This window comes from Pantherophis guttatus, chromosome 5, assembly GCF_059756535.1.
Source record: "Pantherophis guttatus breed Tessera chromosome 5, ASM5975653v1, whole genome shotgun sequence".
In the NCBI taxonomy this organism is placed as follows: Eukaryota; Metazoa; Chordata; class Lepidosauria; order Squamata; family Colubridae; genus Pantherophis; species Pantherophis guttatus.
In genome coordinates, this window is record NC_142067.1 from 99,775,830 (window position 1) to 99,784,513 (window position 8,684).

Genomic DNA, 8,684 nt, shown 5'->3' on the forward strand with positions numbered 1-8,684 from the left:
ATAGCCATTTTGGCAATGGAGCAATCTAAGCATTTAATTTTATTTAGCACGAAGCAATCTATTTAATTTTGTAAATTAAGTGAAAGGATTTTAAAACCACTTGAGAAGAGGTGTTTGCAAGGGATTATCATGATACAAACTCAAAAATCCTTGCTAGAACTGTGACAGGAATGACCCCAGAATGACCTCATATGATAAAGAACTGAATATTTGAAAAATTGATTCATGGTTCATACTGTTAACCATACTGTTAAACTTCTGTAGATGAGTTTTTTAAGGGTCAAGGGAAAAAGAAATGGAAATTGGCTTTAGAGGCTAAAAGATTTTAATAGTCTGAAATATATTCAAATCAGCATGGAAATACAAGCATTGGCAGTTTCCTACTAAGATTTTGAAATTATGGAAATGAATGGATTGGGAATCCAAAGTAAGCAAAATTCAATTGACCAATTTAAATAAGAAATTACACTGAAGTCAGCAATTTATTAATCATCAACAATCCAAGGTATTATATAGTATGGGAAGCTATCATGTAAATAGTATAACTAGGAAATAAATTAGCAACCCCTATGGATTAAAATAAACTCCCATTTAGTCTGCTTAAACACACTTCCAAGTTACATTCACAAAAGCATGATTCCATTAAAAGGACTAGGATTAGCAGCATAGTATTGTTCAGATGGTTTAAAAGCAATTAAATGTTTTCAAAAGCAAAAATACAGGTAGTCCTTGACTTAGGACCACAATTGAGGTCAAAATTTCTATGCTAAGCAAGATAGTTGTTAAGTGAATTTTGCCCCATTTTACAACCCTTTTTGCCACAATTGTTGAGTGAATCACTGCAGTTGTTTAGTTAGTAACACGGTTGTTAAATGAATCTGGCTTCCCCATTGACTTTGCTTATCAGAAATGTTGGAAGAGGTGATCACATGGAGGTGATCACCTGGAACATTGCAACCGTCATAAATATGAGTCGGTTGTCAAGTGTCTGAATTTTGATCTCATGACCATGAGCATGTAAATGTATGCCTAGTATGCATATATTGGTTAAAGAGTCTTTTAAAAAATGAAAAAAATCTTTAAATACTGTTCATTATGGACAAACTAGCTTGAAAACAGTAAGGTTTTTACAATCCAAGATAAACTGGGGAAATTGGGTAAAATAGCAATTAAATATTCTTCTATAAAAGGTAGGTAGAACATGTGGTGATATTTAACTGCACTTTTATAAGATAATTTCAGGAACTGAAGACCCTGGCCAAATTAGCTGTGACAACCTGTTGCAACTGAGAACTTATCTTCTTTTTTATTGCAGTCAAAGAAGTTATACAGGTTGCAAACTCCATGGCATGATATTGCTGCATCAATGTCAAACTGTATCAGTTGTCTTGTGGTAGTGGGGGATTACAATGGGGAATGACATTGAAATTGGCTTTAAATTTAAAATTGTTTATTAGTTTTAAAAAGGTTAATTAGTAACTGCACTATCCAATGCATAACAATCTGAAAGTAAGACTAGTTACATTCAACTGATTTTTTTCTAGCTGTCACTTAAAAAGCAGTGAAACTATATAGTACAAGCCAAGTAGTGTTGGCTTATCCAGCAATTTTCCAATAGGGTTTAGTACTTAATAACCACATTTATTCCAATTTACGGGAATAGGGAATTTCTGAGCAGACTTCTTGTGGATTGCACACTGCTGGTATACCATTATTCTTGGGCCCTTAAAGCAGAGTCTTGTCCTGGGATTCCTGCCAGATTTATCCACATTGCTGAAAAAAGATAAAGTTACAAATATTTAAGAATAGGGTGTAGATGATTTGAAGCTTCTAAGGAATTAGGATTAACCATTCAAAGTTTGAACTGGACTCAACCAAAATAAAAGATTTTTGGGCGAGAAAGCAATCTGGAAAGCATCCCTGATTGTAGTTGCAGAAATTCTTTATCTCCACCCATGCAAAACTGAAATAAATCCAAACTTTCTGTTGGATTCAGCAAAGATAGTTTAGTCCTAGCTAAGGTCAAAATCTATCCACTGAAACCTTGTGCAACTACCCCGACTTAGAAATATCACTGTCTTTCGGAAAGGATTTGCTAGACAATAAAGGCTTGAGAAGTATTGAGAAATGCTCAGTGCACCTTAAGAAATTTCTTATATTTTTTTTAACATTACAACAATCATTGTTCCAAAGGTCCTTTTTCAAAAGGCAACTGGACTGTCTTGGCTTTTCCTTTAAAAACTCACATCTCATCCAAGAAGCTTCTTCAGCTGTCTCAGTCTATGATCTTTTTGTTCAATAACTAAGATTCTGGTTTCAACTATAGTCATGAGACCAGAATCTCAGTTTTTGAACAAAACAATCATTGAGACAGCTGAAGAAGCTTCTTGGATGAGAAGTGAAACATCTTTAAGGAAAAAAACTAATAAAATTCAGTTGCCTTTTGAAAAAACACCTTTGGAACAACCAGGAGCTGCATGATTCAGAATCTCTATAGACAGTTATTACAACAATCATTCTTTCTCAGGCAAGTTTCCCTCACAGGGCTGTTGTGGAGGAAAATGGATGGCAAGAATACTAGGTATTAACTTCCTATAAAAAAGAAGGGGGGAATAATCCAACAAATAAATCCTGGCCTGTGGATTCAAATTCCCCAAATCCATTGCTGAGTAATATTTTGGTTAAGCTATAATTCACAACAATGGATTTGTATTAACAGCCAATCTTAGGCAGTCTAGAATGCCTAATTAGAAACAAATGGCTAATTATTCCCAGAGAAGCAGAGATGTGTTTTTAGTTTTAAACTTTTCTTGAAACTGCTTGATATTTTCTCCAAAGAAAAATATTCCAGCTGGCTTTCCCATTAAGCCAAATTATAGCAACACTATCTTTGGATATGTTTGGAATTCGTTGCAAGTTCTAGAATTAACTTGGCATAGAAAGAAGCAAAAGAAAAAGTTTGTAATCTTTTTTTCCCCTTCTCCTTGGCAGCTGACGAGTTTTTTTCATGGTTTCCAAGTAGATTTCAGAAAACATTAATATACATGTGTTTTCTCTCTTTCTCTCTCTCTCTCTCACACACACACAATGTATGGAAACTTTTTTATTGGTCATTGCACTCTCATTAACAGAACAATATTGGAAGCCCTGCTCAACCAGGAAAAACTATACCATTTCAGACAAATGGTTGTCCAATCTCTTCTTTTAAAAAACTCCATATTGGAGCACCCACAACTTCTGGTAGCAAGTCAGTCCACTGATTAATTGTTCTAACTCTCAGGAAATTTCTTCTTAGTTCTAATTCAATTCAAGCATGGTTAAGAATTAGTAATATTTCTTGCCCAGATCTGAAAATTTCCTCTCTTCTTCCTCTCTCTCTCTCTTCAAACAACATGATAAATTGTAAACCACTTTGCTTTCCGTAAGGGCAATAGCTGTTGGAGTTTCTTGATTTCTATACGCTATTAAACCTGTGTGGATATATTCTAGCAGTATAAGAATAATATATAAGAAGCTTATATTCTTATAAACTAAGAAATGGAATGCAGATTGGGGAAATGATTTACTTTTTGGAGAATGATTATTTATTATTCTTTTGGAAAAAATTGAGCAATGAATTTTTTGAACCCAGTTTCAAAACTATAAATAAAGCAACATTATTTTTTCAAATTTTTATTAAGTTTATCGGATATAAAACACAAAGGAAAATGAAAATAGAGGGCAAATAGGGGAGGGAAAAGGGAAGAGGAGGAAGAAAAGGGAGAAAAAAGAAAGAAAAGAATTGACTTCCAATTTTTTAGTGCAGTAGAATAAGATAACGTTACAGTATCAGTATTTTACTTTTACATAGTAATATACTGTATACTAGCCATCTCTATAACAAGAAAGCTATCTGATCAGCAAAACCCAAAGTCAAAATTTCATATATATTTTTCATCTCAAGCACAAAATCCAGCAGTGTTGAGGAATTCACAGAGCAACCCTAGAATAGCAAGTTGAAAGCAACTGAGAGTAGTTGCGAATAATCACAGCCAACACACAGATACATTGAGTTGTGTTTACTTTTAGGAAATAGTATTAAGACACAGTCCAATAAACAGTCCAGGTCATACACAGATAAAGTAGTAGATAGTTAAACAATAGTCCAGGGATATTCCAATAACAAAGTCTTTTTACCAGTCGTCGTAGTCATACACAATAAACAGTTGCAAACAGTAGCAAACACAGCAAATAGCAGTAACGAGCAGTAACATTCAGCAAAGAGCAATAATGCTCAGCAAAGAGCAGCAGAGAGAAACAAACCATGTTTCAAGCTCCCTCTTAAGGACATTGGCTACAGAGCTAACCAATCAGGACACAGTATGATGCAATACAGCAATACAGTCTTAAAGCTATATTGAGGTTTTATATATTGCCAACCCAACAAGTTAGGTAATTATCATTTCCTAACAAGCAGTTTCCAGGTGGAAACAAGATCGGACGTGTTATTTTCTTTTATAAAAGCAGCAATTTAGCTACCATGTTTCCCCAAAAATAAGACCCAGTTTTATTTTATTTTCAGCCCCAAAATAAACACCAGGTCTTACTGGTGAGATGTCTTACCCACTTACCTTAGGACCACCACATCCATGCCTCCCATGCCCCAACACCTGTTGCATGCTGCCCAACTTCTGCGGCTGTTTGCAGCAGCTCACAGCCAGATGCTACATGGCTCGACACACCAATGCCATCACTTGCAGCAGGACATCGTGGGGCTCATCCTCATGGCAGGAAGCTGCATGGTGCATTGTGCCATTGCATGCATGAGTGATAGCACTGGTGCAAAAAGCCTCACAGTATTCTGCTGCAAGCTGTAGCACCGTTGTATTGAGGCTTGTGGCATTCTGCTGTGAACGGCAGCACTGGTACGATGAGCCAGACAGCATCCTGCCACAAGTGGCGGCACCCGTGCAATGCACCACGTGGCATCTGGCCATGCAGAAGAAGTAGGGCAGCAGCACAATACGTCCTAAAGTAAGCCAGTGCGGGGTGCATGGGGCAGCTCCACTCCCACACCCCCACCCTAGCTTGATTCTTACATCTGCACTTCACCCCAACTTGTACAACCAGATGGTGGGCGGGGCTTAACTAGGGCTTATTTTTGGAGGAGGTCATATTTTCGGGGAAACACGGTATCTTTGCTAATTCCATCAGATTTTCCAACCAATCATCCATTGTGGAAATTAAAATATATTTCCATTTTTGTGTATAAAGCATTTTTGTTGCGGTCAACATATACAACAACAAAGTTCAGTTTTTTAGGTTCTTTGTCCAGTAAGCATAAAAGAAAAATGCTAACAAAGCAACATTATTAACCTTGTCACAATTGGTCCAGGGGTGTTTGCAGGGAGGATTAAAATGAAAAACAAGATGGTGGTTATAACCAGGTGACTATTGTTGTCTTTGTAAAAAAAATGTTTACAAAGGATGGGATTTGATTGCTTGGTCATAGTCACCATTAAATTTTTTACGACTTGGATTCTCCTGAATTTGCCTAAATAAAAAAGTTCAGAAATTATTTTACGTTTATGTATGGTATATGAAAACATGGAGGAGAAAACAACTTGGCTACTATGGCTATGGATATTCTTAGTCATCCATAAGAAAGTCCAGTTGCCTCTTGAAAAAACACCTTTGGGACAACTTGGCTACTATGATAACTTGCATAATAAAGAGAATAGTCTTGGGTTGATAGTAGATCAGTATGATCCTATCAGTTGCTGTTCTCTTTGTGTGTTTCTCAATGAAGAAGACAAACTCTAATATTAGTAAACTTGTATCTTTAAATTTCACATATATATAGTAGATTGAAATTCTCACACAAATTGTTATTTTTTGACTAAGTACCATGGTAAGTAGATTTCCAGTAAATCCTTTTTTATAGCTGTTGGATTTTTGTTTTGCAAGCATTTGTGGTCCTATTTCTGAACTGATAGCATCTGATTGTAATGCATCAGATGTAATTTAAATGCCTGGAAGTATTTCCTCTGGGAACAATCATTGTTGAAATAATGTGGATGTTGAGCAATGTTGTTTTTCCTGATAATGAAGCTCTTGGACGAGGAGAAAAATAAATGGAATGTCGCTCAAAACTGTATTCTTTCCTCACTTTTTTCATTCCAGTTAAACAGATTCATATTTTGGTTCTATCTAATGAATTATTTGCAAACAGAAGATTTTGAGTATGGCATAAAGTAAGGAACTCTGGTTTATTTGGATCTCTTTTCTTGCAATGTTGATGTTAGCCTGAGTTACTTTCATATAATGCATGGGTGTCAAACTTGCAGCATCACATTACTGTCATGTGACTTTTGCAATGTTTTTCCCATTCGCAGAGCTGGGGTGGGCATAGCCTGCGCATGACACATCTAATCTGCGGGCCACCAGTTTGCACCCCTGATATAATGGATTATATGCCTTGTAATGTTTTCATCCATAATCTTCAAGTTTTGTTGGCACTTCAATTTTCAGAAATTATTCTATGTTTTGTTGGGGTTTGTCTAATTTATTATATCGTATTCAATCGTAATCACGTATTCAAATATACAGATAGACGGTTAAAAGTAGTGTTGAAGTAAAAGTACTTCAATAAAATGGGAAATATTTAGCTCAATCTGTTTTTAAACTAATATGATCTTCACAGACACAGACAGAAGAAAATGTTTATATTACAAAAGAGTGCATGGCCTAATGTTTTAATAGTTCCAATTTGAAAACAGTGAACAGATACTAACTGAAAACAGACACTAACTTGTGGACTTTAACTCCCAGAATTCCTTGGCTGGCTGGGGAATTCTAGGAGGTTTAAGTCCACAAGTCTTAAAGTTGCCAAGTTTGGAGATCCCTGTTTTATACTTTATGTCTCACCAGCTATAGACATCCAAGTTAATAATAAAGGACTGTGAATGTATAGAGTAAAACATCTGGAGAACATCAAATCTATTCCTGCTTTCACATAGCTAATCTTAGATTAGTAAATTCCAGAAGTGGCATAGAAAGAAAAGATGAAGCAGTAGAGAAATGGTTTTAACTACCTATTCAAGCAAGGAAGAATTCCGAAAGACTTATACGTTGGGTACAGTTAGTAAGCGAAATATTCTGGGCACAAGTATCTTCTAGAATTCTGAAAGTCAGTCAATAAAAAAGGCCAAATGCCTCAAAGTGATTTAGGCATATTCAAGTACTATGCGGTACAGTAAAAGCCAAAACATTAATCGTTGTACAGCAAGTTCTTATGGAAAGACTGAATGGAGCCACAACAAGTTGATTTAAGGAGATATTTAAAATTGGCTCATCATCACACTTGGCCCAAGTTCTTTAGTAGCAGCTTTGTACAATTTCTAAACTCCATGCTTCAGTGCTATAACCACTGGCTTCAAAGACATCAACTTAACTAGTAAGACGTGACTAGTCTTACTGTGCACCAAAAAGGTTAGAAAAATCACTCCATGCATGGAATCAAAACACAGTTTTTTTCTGTATATGGACAGAGGTAACATGATTACCTCTGTGGACAGGATCATGGGGAAGCTGAGTGCGACCACGTGTGTACTGGACCTGTGCCCCTCCTGGCTGGTTTATTCAGCTTGGGAGGTGACACGTGACTGGATCCAGGCAGTGATAACTGCTTCCTTGGAGGAGGGAAGCTTTCCTGCCACCTTGAAGGAGGCGGTGGTTAGGCCCCTCCTCAAGAAACCTGCCTTGGATCCAGCTATTTTGAGTAATTTCCGTCTGGTCTCCAACCTTTGCTTTCTTGTGAAGGTTGTTGAGAGCGTGGTGGCACGTCAGCTCCCAGTGGCCCTGGATGAAGCGGAGTACTTTGATCCGTTCCAATCAGGTTTCAGGCCCGGATACAGCACGGAGACGGCATTGGTCACGCTGGTGGATGATCTCTGGAGGGATCGGGACAAAGGTTACTCCTCTGTTCTGGTCCTATTAGATCTTTCGGCGGCTTTTGATACCATTGACCATGGTATCTTGCTGCGACGCCTCGAGGGGTTGGGAGTGGGAGGCACCGTTTTGTGGTGGTTCTCCTCTTAACTCTTGGGTTGTATGCAAGCGGTGTTGGCAGGGGGGCAGAGGTCGACCATGAGGCCCCTCACTTGTGGGGTGCCCCAGGGGTCGGTCCTCTCGCCCCTTCTGTTCAACATTTATATGAAGCCGCTGGGAGAGATCATCCGTGGTTTCGGGGTGAGGTATAATCAGTATGCTGATGATACCCAGCTTTTTATATCCACCCCGAATCAGCCCAGTAATGCCCTCGATGTGATGTCCCGGTGCCTGGAAGCGGTGCGGGTCTGGATGGGGAGGAACAGGCTTCGGCTCAACCCTGCCAAGACCAAGTGGCTGTGGGTACCGGCATTTCGGTCCGATAGAGAGGTTCCATCTTTGGCTATAGGGGGTGAAGTTTTGCCCCCTGTAGACAGGGCACGCAACTTGGGTGCCCTCCTGGACTCACGGTTGAGTTTAGAAGATCATATAACAACCGTGATGAGGGGGGCGTTTGCCCAGGTTCGCCTGTTGCGCCTGTTGCGCCCTATTTGGACCGAGATGCCCTACGCACAGTTACTCATGGGCTAGTCACCTCCCGTATTGACTACTGCAATGCTCTCTACTTGGAGCTGCCCTTGAAGACTACTCAGAGG